This window comes from Macaca mulatta, chromosome 6, assembly GCF_049350105.2.
Source record: "Macaca mulatta isolate MMU2019108-1 chromosome 6, T2T-MMU8v2.0, whole genome shotgun sequence".
Taxonomy (NCBI): Eukaryota; Metazoa; Chordata; class Mammalia; order Primates; family Cercopithecidae; genus Macaca; species Macaca mulatta.
The window spans coordinates 118236755-118251954 of NC_133411.1; the positions used below are offsets into that span (position 1 = coordinate 118236755).

The 15200-nt window shown below is 39.9% G+C and overlaps 1 protein-coding gene across 1 annotated transcript in view; it reads right to left on the reverse strand.

Moving 5' to 3' along the window:
- The window catches only part of PJA2 (praja ring finger ubiquitin ligase 2), a 74076-nt gene extending 63845 nt beyond the window's left edge, over positions 1-10231 (reverse strand). The window contains exon 1 of the mRNA XM_015140547.3: positions 10117-10231. The gene's annotated coding sequence lies outside the window, so the exon portion shown is untranslated. The remainder of the gene's footprint in view (positions 1-10116) is intronic.
- Between the last annotated feature and the right edge of the window lie 4969 nt (positions 10232-15200).

Consider the following 15200-nt stretch of genomic DNA (forward strand, 5'->3'; position numbering starts at 1 on the left):
TCCACTGAGGGATGGGCACACATGAGAAAGCTGAAAGTTGACAGTGAAATAGGAACACTTAGAAAAATCAGGCACTTCAGCTGCCACACTAAGCATAAGGTAACACTAAACAATGCAACCGCAGATACAAAATCCAAACCCATCTCAATCATGAATTAGACTGAATCAACGCGACACCACACTAAAAGCCTAGCAGATGCAGCAGCAGACTCACATTCAGACATAAGAATTATTTGCCTCAATCTCTACTGTTCTGCATATGAAGTCTTCCATTCAGTCAAAAATTACAAGACAAAAAAGTTAAGGAGGAAAAAACCCTCTTTATCAAGAGACAGCAATGAACAGAACCAGATAAGGCAAATAACAGAATTATCAGAGAAGAAAATTAAAATAACTATGATTACCCTTTTAAAGACTCGGCACAAAGGTAGGAACATGCATCAACTCATGAGAAATTTCAGGAGAGATGAAAATGGAAATGCAAAAAATAAAAAACACAGTAACAGAAATGAAGAATGCATTCTATAGGCTCATTAAAAAACTAGGGGAGGAAACTTTTAGTGAGCTCAAGATAAGTCAGGTCAGGCTCAGTGGTTCATGCCTGTAATCCCGGCATTTTGGGAGGCCAAGATGGGCGGATCACTTCAGGTCAAGAGTTCAAGATCAGCCTGATCAACATAGTGAAACTCGTCTCTACTAAAAATACAAAAAATTAGTGAGACATGGTGGTGCATGCTCATAATTCCAGCTACTCAGGAGGCTGAGATATGGAGAATCACTTGAACTCAGGAGGCAGAGGTTGCAGTGAGTCAAGATCGCACCACTGCACTCCAGCCTGGGTGACAGACTGAGACTGTCTCAAAAAAAAAAAAAAAAAAAGTTAGGTCAAAAGACATGACCCAAGCCTAGATAAAAAGTGATTTAAGTGAAAAGAAACACATTAAAAAACAACAGCAACAAAAACCAGAATAGAGCCTCCAAGAGTTGTAGACTTCATTAAATGAACCATCATGAATTTAACTGGAATCCCGCAAATTGGCGGTAGGAGGGAGAGCAGTGGAAACATTAGAAGATGCTGTGAATTTTTCAAACATTATTTAAAAGATCATAAATCCCAAGAAGCTCAGTGATTCCCCCCTACAAAAGCAGTATAAATATAACACACACAAAAATGTACACATATCCCACGATGTAACATCTCTAACCTGCTATAAAAAATGAATGATATGGCCGGGCACGGTGGCTCACACCTGTAATCCCGGCACTTTGGGAGGCAGAGGTGGGTGGATCACGAGATCAGGAGATAGAGACCATCCTGGCTAACATGGTGAAACCCTGTCTCTACTAAAAAAAATACAAAAAAAATTAGCCAGGCATGGTGGCGGGTGCCGGTAGTCCCAGCTACTCAGGAGGCTGAGGTAAGAGAATGGAGTGAACCTGGGAGGCCGAGCTTGCAGTGAGCCGAGACCGCGCCACTGCACTCCCGCCTGGGAGACAGAGCAAGACTCCATCTCAAAAACAAAAAAACAAAAAACAAAACAAAACAAAAAACGAATGATACATGCCTGCAATCCCAGCACTCCAGGAGCCCAAGGCAGACCACTTGAGGCCAGGAGTTTGAGACTAGCCTGGCCAACGTGGTGGAACCCTGTTAAATACAAAAATTAGCCAGGTGTGGTGGCGGGAGCCTGTGATCCCAGCTACTTGGGAGGCTGAGGCATAAGAATCACTCGAACTCAGGAGGTGGAGGTTGCAGTGAGCTGAGATGGCGCCACTGCACTCCAGCCTGAGCAAGAGTGAGACTCTGTCTCAAAAACAACCACTACCACCACCAATGACAGCCTGGGCACAGTGGCTCAGGCCTGCAATCCCAGCATTTCCGGAGGATAAGGTGGGAGAATTGCTTGATTCTAGAAGTTGGAGGCTACAGGGAGACAAGCTTGTACTACTGCACTACAGCTTGGGCAATAGAGCAAGACCTTGTCTCAAAAAACAAACACATAAAATAAAATTTAAAAACCACTGATAAAACATATTTGATACTGACAGTAGAAAAAGGAACTAAATAAGAATCACAGCCAACTTCTTATTTGAAACTGTGCAAGTCAAAAGGTAATAAACAGCATCCTTAATATTAGAAACACTGTGAACATTAAATGTATATCCAGCAAAATCTTTCAAAAGAAAAAGTGAAACAAAGTATTTGTGAGACAATCTTTGGAACTTTGTTACCAGTAGAACTGAAATGCAAGAAATGTGAAAGGAAGTTCTTCATGCAAAAGGAGTAAGCACTGGAAAAGAGGCCATTATAACAAAGAAAATGAACTTTAATTTAACTTATACTACTTTAAATTCAAATTTAAATAGCTACACTGGCTAAAGACTACCATATTAGACAGCACAGGAATAAAACAAACATTACAAGGTATTATGCATTTATGGCATTTGTAAAAGGTAAAACAGTAATAGCACAAAAGATAAGGAGAAATTGTAAATATACATTGTAAATATACTGTTGTAGAGCTCTGACACTATGAAAAATGTGGTGTAATATTGCTTCAATATGGTATATTATTAAAGATGTATAATATAAATCACAGAGAAGCCAATAACTTTTTAAAAGAGAAAAAGTAAGTGTAAGTAGTGAGTCAATGGTCAAGATAAAATGGACTCAAAAACAGGGATCAGAGTAAGCAGAAAACAATTAAGATTATATATTTAAATCCAACTACATCAATAATTACATTAAATGTAAACAGTCTAAACACTTCAATTTAAAAACAGGTTTTTCGAGATGAATTTAAAAAGGCTGTCTAGAACAAACTCATTTTTCTTTTTTTAATTATACTTTAAGTTCTAGGGTACATATGCACAACAGAGCAAACCCATTTTAAATAAAAGACAGATTAAATGGATGGAAAATAATATACAAACACTAAAAGAAAGCTAGAGAGGCAACATTAATATTAAGTAGACTTTGGAAAAGAATACTATCACAGATAAAGAGGGCATTACATAATGATAAAGGGGTTCGTTCACCAAAAAGTTTTAACAATCCTAAATTTACACGCACCTAACAGGAGGTTCAATACACATGATGCAAAAACTGAAAAGGAGAAATAAATAAACTCACCATTATACTTGGAGACTTCACTCTTCTCTCAATGATCAATGAAACAAACAAAAACTCAGTAAGGAAACAGAAAGCCTAACAAGCACCATCAATCAACTTGACATAGAATACTCCATCGCTAAACAGCAGAATACACATTATTTTGAAGTGGACATGGAACATTTACTGAGAGTAACCATATTCTGATCATACAACAAACATGAAAGAATTTAAAACAAATTATACAAAGAAAGAGACATGCAAAATCACCAAATATTTGGAAATTAAACAGCAGCCTCCATGGGTCAAAGTGGAAGTGACGTAAGAACTTTAAAAATAATCAGTGCATCAAATTTGTGTGAGCACCTCGGGCAGTGCTTGGAAGGCAAAGAAAAAAGGTCTCAAGTCAATGACCTAAGCTTACACCTTAATAAATTAACACAGAGGAATTTTAAACCCAAAGCATACAGAAAGAAATAGTAAGGAGTAGAAATCAATAAAACTAAAAATAAAAAAATCAAAAAGCAATCAAATAAAAAGTTGACTTCGAAAAGATTAATAAAATAAACCTGGAACCAAATAAAAACAAGTGAGGTCACACTGCTAATAACAAGAATGAAAGGAAAGACATCACTACAGATGTCATGGGCATCAAAATAATTAAGAAACAATTTTATGACAATGAACAAATGAAATAAGACAAATGCCTTGAAAGACAAAAACTACTAAACCGCACTTAGTGAGTGACTCATACAAAGACTGAAAGCTTTCAAGAAGAAATAGATAACCCTAATAATCCTGTATCTATTAAAGAATGATTGGACTTATCCCTTGAAGCCTTCCAACAAAGAAAACTCTAGGACCAGAAGAGTTCACGTGCAAACTCTAAAAAAAAAAAATTATAAAACAAATAATACTAATCCTGATAAAATTTTTTTCAAAAATATAAGAAGAAACACTTTGCAACTCTATGAAACCAGCATTACGTGAAAAAGTATCTTTCATGAACACAGATGCAAAACAAAAAAAACAAAGTATTTCACCAATTTATAAAAATGATACTAGATAATACACCATCACCAAGTGAGGTTTAGCCACAGAATGGAAGATGATTCTACATTCGCAAATAAGTTAATGTAATTCATCACATTAACACAGAAACAAACCATATTATCATCTCAATAAATACAGTAAAAATACCTGACTAAACTCAACATCCACTCACGATTAAAACAAAACAAAAAACAAAAAAACTCTCGGCCAGGCACAATGGCTCATGCCTATAATCCCAGCACTTTGGGGGGCCAAGGCAGGAGGATCATGAGGTCAGGAGTTCAAGACCAGCCTGGCCAACACGGTAAAACCCCATCTCTACAAAAATACAAAAAATTTAGCCAGGTGGCGTGTACCTGTAATCCCAGCTACTCAGGGGGCTGAGGCAGAAGAATCGCTTGAACCCACGAGGAGGTGGAGGTTGTAGTGAGCCGAGATGGGGCCACTGCACTCCAGCCTGGGCAACAGAGCAAGACTCTGTCTCAAAAACAACAACAAAAACTCTCAGCAATCCAAGAATAGAATGGGAACATCCTCAATATGATAAAAGGCCACTTGTCTTAGTCCATTAGGACCGCTATAACAAGCTCCCACAGACTGAAGTGGCTTATAAACAACGGAAATTTATTTCTCAGCTTGGCGCGGTGGCTCACGTCTGCAATTCCAGCACTTTCGGAGGCCAAGGCAGGCGGATTACCTGAGGTAAGGAGTTCGAGACCAGCCTGGCCAACACGGTGAAATCCCGTCTCTACTAAAAATACAAAAATTAGCTGGGCATGGTGGCACACGCCTGTAATCCCAGCTACTTGGGAGGCTGAGGCAGAAGAATTGCTTGAGCCTGGAAGACCGAGGTTGCAGTGAGCTCAGATTGCGCCACTGCACTCCAGCCTAGCCAACAAAGCAAGACTCTGTCTAAAAAAAAAAAAAAAAAGAGAAAGAAATTTACTTCTCAGTTCTGGAAGCTGGGAAGTCCAAAATCAAGGCGCTGGTAGATTCAATGTTTGGTGAGGGCCACTTCCTGGTTCACAGACTGCAGTTTTTTCACTGTGTTCTCATATGGCATAAGGGGATAGGAGCTCTCTGGGACCTCTTTTATAAGCACACAAATCCATTAATGAAGGCAGAAGCCTCATGACCTAATCACCTCCCTGAGACCCCATCTCCAAATACCCTCACAATGGGGATTATGTTTCAACACTATGAATTTTGGAAGGACATAAGCATTCAATCTATAGCACCACTATCACACTCAATAATGAAAGATTCAAAGCTTTCTTCTTAAGATCAGGAACAGAGAAGGATATCTGCTTTCACCACTGCTATTCAACATCATACTGGAGGTCTTAGTCAGTCTAATAAGAAGAAAAGGTGGAGGGAGTTACATACAAATTGAAAAAAATAAAACGGATCTATATTTGCAAATAACATGATTCTCTACATAGGACAATTCCAAAGAATCTACAAAAAATTTACTCGAATAAATGAATTTAGCAAGGTTGCAAGAATCAAGGTCAGTATGCAAAAACCAACTGTATTTTTACATATAGCAGTGAATAACTGGAAACTAAAATTTAAGAAAATTATTATTTACAATAGTACCAATTATTACTTAGATATAAATCTAACAAAATGAGTAACATCTTTATGATGCAACTACAAAATGCTGACAAAGGAAATGAAAGAAGACCTACATAAATGGAGACAACATGTATTTATGAATTGGAAGACTCAAGATGTCGATTCTTCCTAAATTGATCTATGCATTCAGAAATACAATCCAAATTAAAATCCCTTCAGGACTTTTTGTAGAAACCAACAGGCTGCCTCTAAAAGTTTTATGGTAAAGTTAGAATAGCCAAGACAATTTTGAAAAAGAATAAAGTTCAAGGATTCATATTACCTAATTTCAACACTTATAAAGTAAAAATAACCATGACAACTTAGTATTGGCAAAATTATAGGCACAAAGATCAAGAGAAAAGTACAGGAACAGATTCACCAATATGGTCAACTGACTTTTGACAAAGTTAATTCAATGGGGAAAGGAAAGTAGTCCCAACAAATGGTGCTACAACTACATATACACCTGAAAAGAAAATGAGCCTTGACCCTTACTACACACCATATACAAAAACTAACCCAAAATGTATAATGTGCCTTGACATAAAAGCCAAAACTAGAAAACTTATAGAAAAATCATAAGAGTAAATCTGCACAACTTTGCATTAGGCAGAGTTCTTAGAACACAGAAGCACAAATCATAAGAAAAAGTTGGTAAGATGAATTTATCAAAATTAAAAGCTCTTCTTTTAAAGTTAGGAAAATGAAAAAAAAAAAAAGCTTTAGACTGCACTGTGTGTGTTTATGTATCACTGTGTCAAATAAGTTGTATTAAGAATGCATTAAAAAATGCTTACAACTCAGTAAGACAAACCACCCATTTTTTTTGTTTTGTTTTTTAACGAACAAAAGATGTCAACAGATCTTTTGCTCATTAAGACATACACTTGAGCAAATTCTCAGCACCATTAGTCATCTGGTAACTGCAAATTAAAATCCCAGTATGATACCACTACATACCCACTAAAAGCGCTAAAATTTAAAAGACTGAAATAACCAAGTGCTGAGGACGATGTGGAGCAACTGGAACTGTCATACACTGCTGATGGATATGTAAAATAGGACAACCACTCTGGTAAACAGCTTGGCAGTTTCTTACAAAGTTAAACATCTATGTATCATACAACCCAACAAGTTCCATTTCTAGGAATTTACCAAGAAAAAAAGATGTTCACAAAAATTCAAAATAAATGAATGTTCACTGAATAAATGAATGTTCAATAAATGAAGGTTATTTATTAATAACAGCCCCAAACTGTAAACAATCCAGGTATCTGTAAATAGGTGGAATGGTCAACAAACTAGTAAGTCAATACCAGGGACTTCTATTCAGCAATAAAATGAGATGAACCAGTTAAGTACAGAAAAACATGGATAATCCTGAAAAACATGCCAAGAGAAAAAGCCAGATACAAAAGAGTATGTATTACATAATTCCACTTATATGAAATTCTAGAGAAAATGATACCAATTTATAGCAAGAAAAAAAGGATGAGTGCTTTCCTAGTCCTGAGGGTGAAATTGTGACTGATTGTAAAAGGCAACTTTGGGGGAGATGAAAATACGCCATACCTTAATTGTGACATGAAAATATTCCACTCTTGACTGTGGTGGTGGTCACAGAGTACACATTTGTCAAAAACAAAATACACTGTACATTTTAAATAAGTACATTTTATTGTATCTAAATTATCCTCAATAAGGTTGATTTTCTAAGAGGGTGATCTCTCAGGAAAATATAAACCAGGGAATCCTGGTGATGACCACATATACCACCTCAAAAGATGTCAAAAATATATATATAAGAAAACTCTTTTATGGTTTTTAAAAATGTCAGAAACAACAACATAATCATCTTGGAAAGCCAAGACTAGAAGAAAATATTTTAATATCGGCGGCTTTACCAGAAAGCTTCAGCAAACATCATAATTAATGCTAAAACATTAGAAGCATTCCCCCTTAAAGTCAGAAACAATACCATGTTTTTAGCTATCAGTGCTATTAGTTTTTAATCTATCAGTGTTCAACATTTTATAGGATGTATAATTGCAAAAGCAATGAGAAAAACACCTAAGTTATAAAAACTGAAAAGGAAACCACAAAACTGTAACTATCTCCTGATAATCAACTCAATAAAATAATTTGATACATGATAGAAAACTCAAAAGTTTGGCTATAACCAGAGAAAAGAGAGAGAGGAATGTTATTTAAAGTTTCCATCCACCACACGAATCAAACCATAAAATAGCTAGGAATACTGGGAAGGAATGTTATACGTATGAAGAAAAAAAAGAAAAACTATAAAAATTTCCCTAAGAATATAAAACAAGATGTGAATAAAATGGAGAGGCCACATTTCTGAGGAGAGAGACTCAATACTATAAAGATCAGTTGTCTCCAAATTAATCTAAAATTTCAATACAATCTTATTCAAAATAGCTAAGGATTTTTAGTTGAGTCTAAAGTTTACCTAGAAGAAGAAATGTGTAAGAAACATTCAAGAATATTTTCAACAAGAGTAATAAAGAGGGAGAAAGGGTTACCAAAATTTAAAATACGCATAATCTTTTAACTGAGCAACTCCACTTCTAGGAACCCATGCTCCAGAAATAATCACACATAGAGGAAGTTTACTGAATTGTTAACGGTGGCAGACAATCAGGATGCAAGCAGGACTAGAAGTGGAAGCGGTACTTTTTATCTTACATTCTTCCATACTGTTTAATTTTTTTAAATCAAGGATGAGTTAAAATTTGTAATTAAACATCGATCAATTAATTAGAAAGTTATTTTCACTATAAATCATTATTTGTGATACCAAAAAGAAACTACAATTAAATGTCTTTCAAAAAGGGAATAAATTATAGCCCATTCAAACTGATGAGATACCAGTTAGCCTTTAAAAAAGTATTAGGGAGACCTTTATGTAACAAGTAAAGGTGTTCAAGATATGTAAATAAGTCAATAAGCAAGCGGTATGCAAACATGTTTGGCATATGGTATAGCCTCCCTCAAAAAAAAAAAAAACTTTACCTGTACGTTTATGTGTTTAGAAGTGCATTTGTAAGAGCGTTTTGAAAAATGAACACTAAACTGTCAACTTGACACTGGAGTGGGACTGGGGGATGAAAAGAAATATTCTAATTTTACCTAACAGTCCGTTATTTACATTGTTGAAATGTACATCAAACTTGCCATGTCTGTAATGAATTTTTAAAATTAAGTGGTTATCTCATATAAAATTGACATGAATCCCAAAAGACAATTACAACACTGAAAAATATAGTTTAAACGTTTATTACTGTTATCCTCAGGTTTATTCACATACACTTCACATAATCTGTAGCCTTCAGCAAAGGTGACTGCCATTTTAAAGAAATGTGACCAAATATTTCATGATAAAACAGAATACATTAAGCCTGTAACGAAAATTTTAAACTTCACAAAACCAGCAGACTCAAAAGAAGTGCCTATGCGGATGTAAATTTTTTTTTTTTTAATATCCGGAGACAGAACTCTCAGATTACTCTTCCTCCCTGCAAAATGACTATTTACCACCTCCCTTTGCTTCAACTTGGTCTGAGCGTCTTCAAGCTCACCATTTTGAATGTGCGCAAAATGATTAACAGTCATCTGAGGGAGGCCAAATTAAAGGTGCATCTGCAAGAGGAGCTCTGGCCTGACATCGCTAACAGAGAACAGCCCTGGCGGAAGGGTGCTGATCCCGGGAGTAGAGCGACTGCTGCGGCTCGAGCGGGGTGTCTGCGTGCCGAGCCTCACTGACAATCGGGGAAAATGCAGACGCCCAGCAGAGCGACGGCAACGGAAGGCTCCTCGGGGGAGGGGGGCTGCAGGCCTGTGGCGTAAGATGGTTCCGCTCTACGCGGGGAGACGGGAAACCGGCAGAAGGGGGGTGTGAGGTGTTGGTTGGGGGGCACACTCTCGGACAGTGGCGAGTGTACGGGAAAGCCAGCGGGGTCCTTGGCCAAGTCACCAAGGACAGCAGAAGAGGCAGGAGGAAAGAGCGGCAGCGGAGACCCCGATACCAACCGATGTCATCCGTCGGGGGGCGGCGGGAGCGACCGTCCCGGATAGGAGCGCGGCCCGGGTCCGGGCTGGACAGGGCCCAGGAGGCGAAAAAGGGTTCCCACAGCCATCAACCCCACCCACCATGGCCGGCGCAGCAGGCCAGGGACAGGCCCCGCTCCTTCCCGAGGCTAGAGACAGAGAAACTGAGGAGCAGAACGCAGCAATTTCCTCGCCCCGACCCCCACACTCCCTACAGCGGAACAAGCCAGATTGGAAAAAAAAAAAAAAAAAAAAACCCTCACCGAAATGTGCAGCGGCTCCGGAGCGAGAACAGCGCTCGAACCTCCACCCGCCACCACCGCCTTCTTCTCCGCCTCCAACTCCTCCCCCGCCGAACGCGCAGCGGCTGGCGGCTGTGGCGGCGGCGGCGGCGGTGGCGGCGGCGGAAGCAGAGGCGGTGGCGGCGAGTCCCGCCCCTTGCGCCGCGGTTGAGGCGAAGGAGGAGAGTATGCAAGCCCCGCCCTCATGGCAGAGATGACCAATCGGCTTACAGGATCTCTGCCGGGGGACAATGCATACGCCCAATCAGAACCTGAGGAGTGGGCTCACGTCAATGGTTGGGACGTGGCAGAAAAAGGGAAAAATACTTGGACCTTCTCTACAGCCTGCTCCCCCATCTCCCTCAGGGGGAGTTCACCATTGGCTGAAGAGCGGAAAGACGAAGCCGACTCCGTCCCCCACCCCCAGCCGGGCCCACCTCCTTTCCCTGCAGTACTGCGACGTTTGGGGAGGGGGCGGAGCACCGTGTAGGAGCTAAAACAGCGCGGCCTTTTGTGGTTTGGGCTGAGAGAAAAGGGCGGGGTCTCAGGGAAAGGGAGGTGGGTGTGGAGAACTAACAGAAGGACTGGCGCAGTTAGGCTTTTTCGGAAATTCCAATAGCGACAACCAAAATGGAGGCGTTAAAATCGATCCTGATTTGACTGGAAACCTGATTAACAAGGTTAAGGTCTGGCATAAAGTTCAGTTACAATTCAGATATCTGTGGGAGAAAAAAAAAAAGACAGGAGGAAAGGCTCGTTTACCCACCCTGACCCTGGGCACTCTGTGGCGCTTTCCACCCTCCCTTTCCGCGCTGACCCTTGCCCCTCGCTTCTTATTCTGCTGGGGCGGGGTTCAGAGGAGGCCTGCCTTTCCTCTCCATAGCCTTGGGCTGACCACAGCCTTCCAGCTTGCATCTTGAGGCTGTTTGTCAAGCCGGGAAGTAACAGCTCCCATGACATGCAGCCAAAATAAATACAACAGCTGTAGTCCCCGGACACCTTGCTTAATTTAAACCTGGGTAACAGTTTAGTTAATTATGTCAGTGATACAAAACTGTTTCTTCGTTCCGCACATGTTCTTTTTATTCATCTTGAAACGTGTCCGCTTCTCTGATTACAGTCCCGCTGTCTTCTCTTATTCCCTACCCCCGACCCGTCGCCCGGTGCCCAGGATGTATTCATCGCGACCCCTCCCCCACGAATTAAGAGCCCCACTTCTTGTGCTGTCCCCTTAACAACTGCAAACTCTCTTGCCTGTGAACTGAGACAATTTTTTCGCTGTTGTTGGAAACAAATTACCCAAAATTTACTGTAGAAATTTAGGTTTATGAGAATTTGCCAGACATTTTGTGAAATCCCATCTGAATCCCAGCCCACTCCTGTAGTACATTTCTTACCAAGAAACCATTCCTCGCTTGATATTACCCTGCCTTTACACGTGTTGCTGTAGGAGTTCTGACTAACCATCCAAGTACCTTTTTGAAAAAAACAAAATTCATATTTTAATTACATTTCCCTAACTTCCCTTTAGGGTGTTCCAGATTGGCCCACTTGGAACATTAACCTGTTCTGGAAGGCAGGGATTCCCAAATTTCAACCTTTTTCATACTGTATCTGTGTATACTACTCACTATCCTTTTTTCTTTAAATAAATGTATGTTTTCTTTAATTTCTTTAAGAAGGAGACTTTATAAAAGTACTATAAATGGAAAACTAGCATCACCTATTATAAGTTGAAAGTAACTGTAAGAAAAATGAATGCAAAACAATGTTTTTAAATTATGGCCACAGATTGTTGCCCACTAAAGGCTCTAAGTCTAAAGACAACTCTCTTTGTTAAAAGGGCAGGCTACCAACCATTAGACACACATTAAAGATATAGCACTCAAATGGTATTTTTATCATGATGTCATCAAAGGATAGAAAAAATAGAGCCAGAATAACAATCACTTTCTCACTACATGAGTCATTGTTTTTAATCCTGCATGCATGTCCCAACTACAGTTAACCAAGGCATCATAAGTGAGCTCTTACTATGAGAAACACTGGTATGGAGGCTGAAAAAGCCTATACTCTAGAATCAAACAGACATATTCACATACTGGCTCCTGCATTTGTAGCCATGTGCCTCTGGGCAATCTACTTTGTTCTCTGACCTCAGTTTCCAATTTATTATAAATATGGGAAAGTAATAATACCAATTCATGAGTTGTATAGATTAAATAACCCTATCAATGTAAAGCATATCATGCCTACAATGAAGTACTAAATACATAATAGCTTATGTATTGTATTACTACATAGAGAGTATATATTATTCGCTTATATGTATTGTTGATTCCAGGGTTGGGAAGCACTACCTAAGGCAATGGATTGAAGGTACTACATGATATTCTGCAGTGGTTCCTAAAGTGTATTATAATCCCTACACCTACAGCATCAGCATTACTTGGGAAGTTTTAAAAAATGCAAATTCTGGCAAGGCGTGGTGGCTCATTCCTGTAATCCCAGCACTTTGGGAGGCTGAGGTAGGCAGATCACTTGAGGTCAGGAGTTCAAGACCAGCCTGGCCAACATAGTGAAACCCTGTCTGTACCCAAAAATACAAAAATTAGCTAGGCATGGTGGCACATGCCTGTAGTCCCAGCTACTCAGGAGGCTGAAGCAGGAGAATCCCTTGAACCCAGGAGGCAGAGGCTGCAGTGAGCCAAGATCGTGCCACTGCACTCCAGCCTAGGTGACAGAGTGAGACTGCCTCAAAAAAATAAAAATAAAAAATAAATATATACATAAAATGCAAATTCTCAGGTGTCAACCTCAGACTTGAATCAGAAATTCTAGGTATGTTGCCCAGCTGTATTTTTACAAGCCTTCCAGGTAATTCTGATATGCATAAATTTGATGACCACTAATTTAAATAGAAGAAGGCTCGGTCAAGGAGTGAGAGGATCTATGTTCTAATCATAGCCTTAGAGTGATGTCAGCCAAAATGAAGGTGTAAGGACCTCTGAAAATTCTCTTCAGCAATGAGAACACTGGCAAAATTGTCAGAACCAGCTTTTTTAGAACTCTGAAAATTTACCAAAGGTTTGCAGCAATCCAGGGAGTATTTATTCAAACAGCTGAATCTCTAAGAACAGTGAGTTTTGTGTCATTTTGACTTGCCCTACTCTAACAGTCACATGTCCAGGTCCACTGTAGCTTTGAAAACCAACAGCCCACAATTGTGAAAATGAGCAGGCTGGTAGCCAGCAGGGGAAGTAGAATGGTGCTGGAGCTCCTTTAAAGAGCCTAATTTCCAGAGAACTGTCATTATTTGACCTATCTGGTGGTTCTGCAGATTGTACAAGGCTGCCTTTATTTGATTTCACTCCAGACTCACCCAGTGCAAAGACTTTTCCCCAGGGGTCATTTGTCAAAAACAAAAACTGATTAACTTTGCCACTGTCTTAGGCAGTGGAAACAGTTGGGGCCAAATACAGCTTAACCAAACACTTGAAAGTGATGCAGGGCAAGTGGACCCCAAAACTGGGGCTTAGCCCAGGCAGGTTCCTGGCTTCACCCAGGGAAAAATTTGATGGCAAGCTGCTGGTGTTAGACAGCGATTTTTATTGAAGTGGCAGTGTACAGCAGCAGCAGAGATACTGCTCGTTGCAGAGCAGTGGTAACCCATGGGCAGCATGCCCAGAGTAGCAGCATATGTGCTGTTGGAAGCTGTATTTAAACCCACTTTTAATTATATGCTAATTAAGAGGTGTATTATTAGAACTTTCTAGAGGTGAGGAGTTTTTAGATCCATATAAGGTAATTTTCAGGCCGTTGCCATGGCTTGTTGCCATGGCATTTGTAAACTGTCATGGTCCCAGCAGGAGTGTCTTTATAGTAATGAACAGTGTGGGCAGCTAGAGGTCACTTTTGTTGCCCTTTGCTGGTTTCAGCTGGATTCTTTACTGCACTCTGTTTCTACCAGATCCTGCTCTGGTAAGAGCAGTAGTGATGGGTAGTGACCAGTGCTCAAAAAACAAATCCTGCTAATTAATCTCCTACCTCAAAATGTAAAGCTGGAGAATGAGATGTCCATAGGAACTTTGAAAAACTCTGATATGGTTTGGCTATGTCCCCACCCAAATCTCATCTTGAATTTCCATGTGTTGTAGGAGGGATCTGGTGGGAGGTGGTTGAATCATGGAGGCAGATCTTTCCTGGGTTATTTTCATGATAGTGAGTAAAGTCTGATGGTTTTAAACAGGGGAGTTTCCATGCACAAACTCTCTTCTCTTGTCTGCCACCACATGAGACATTACTTTTACCTTCTGCCATGATTGTGAGACCTCCCCGGCCAAGTGAAACTTCAAGTCCAATAAACCTCTTTCTTTTGTAAGTTGTCCAATCTCAGGTATGTTTTTATGGCAGTGTGAAAACAGACTAATACTGTAAATTGGTACCAGTAGAGTGGGGCATTGCTGAAAAGATACCCGAAAATGTGGAAGTGACTTTGGAACTGGGTGACAGACAGAGGCTGGAAGAGTTTGGAGGGCTCAGAAGACAGAAAAATGTGGGAAAGTGTGGAACTTCCTAGAGATTTGTCGAATGGCTTTGCCCAAAATGCTGATAATTATATGGACAATGAAGTCCATACTGAGGTGGTCTCAGATGGAGATAAGGAACTTGTTGGGAACTAGAGCAAGGGTGACTCTTGTTATGTTTTGGCAAAGAGACTGGCAGCATTTTGCTCCTGCCCTAGAGATTTGTGGAACTTTGAACCTGAAAGAGATGATTTAGGGAATCCAGCAGAAGAAATTTCTAAGCAGCAAAGCATTCAAGAGGTGACTTTGGTTCTGTTAAAGGCGTTCAGTTTTATAAGGGAAGCAGAGCATAAAAGTTTGGAAAATTTGCAGCCTGACAATGCAATAGAAAAGAAAATCTCATTTCCTGAAGAGAAATTCTGACCAGCTGCAGAAATTTGCATAAGTAACGAGGAGCCAAATGTTAATCTGGAAAATGTCTCCAGGGCATGTCAGATGTCTTCACAGCAGCCCCTTGCATCTTAGGCCTGGGGGCCCAGG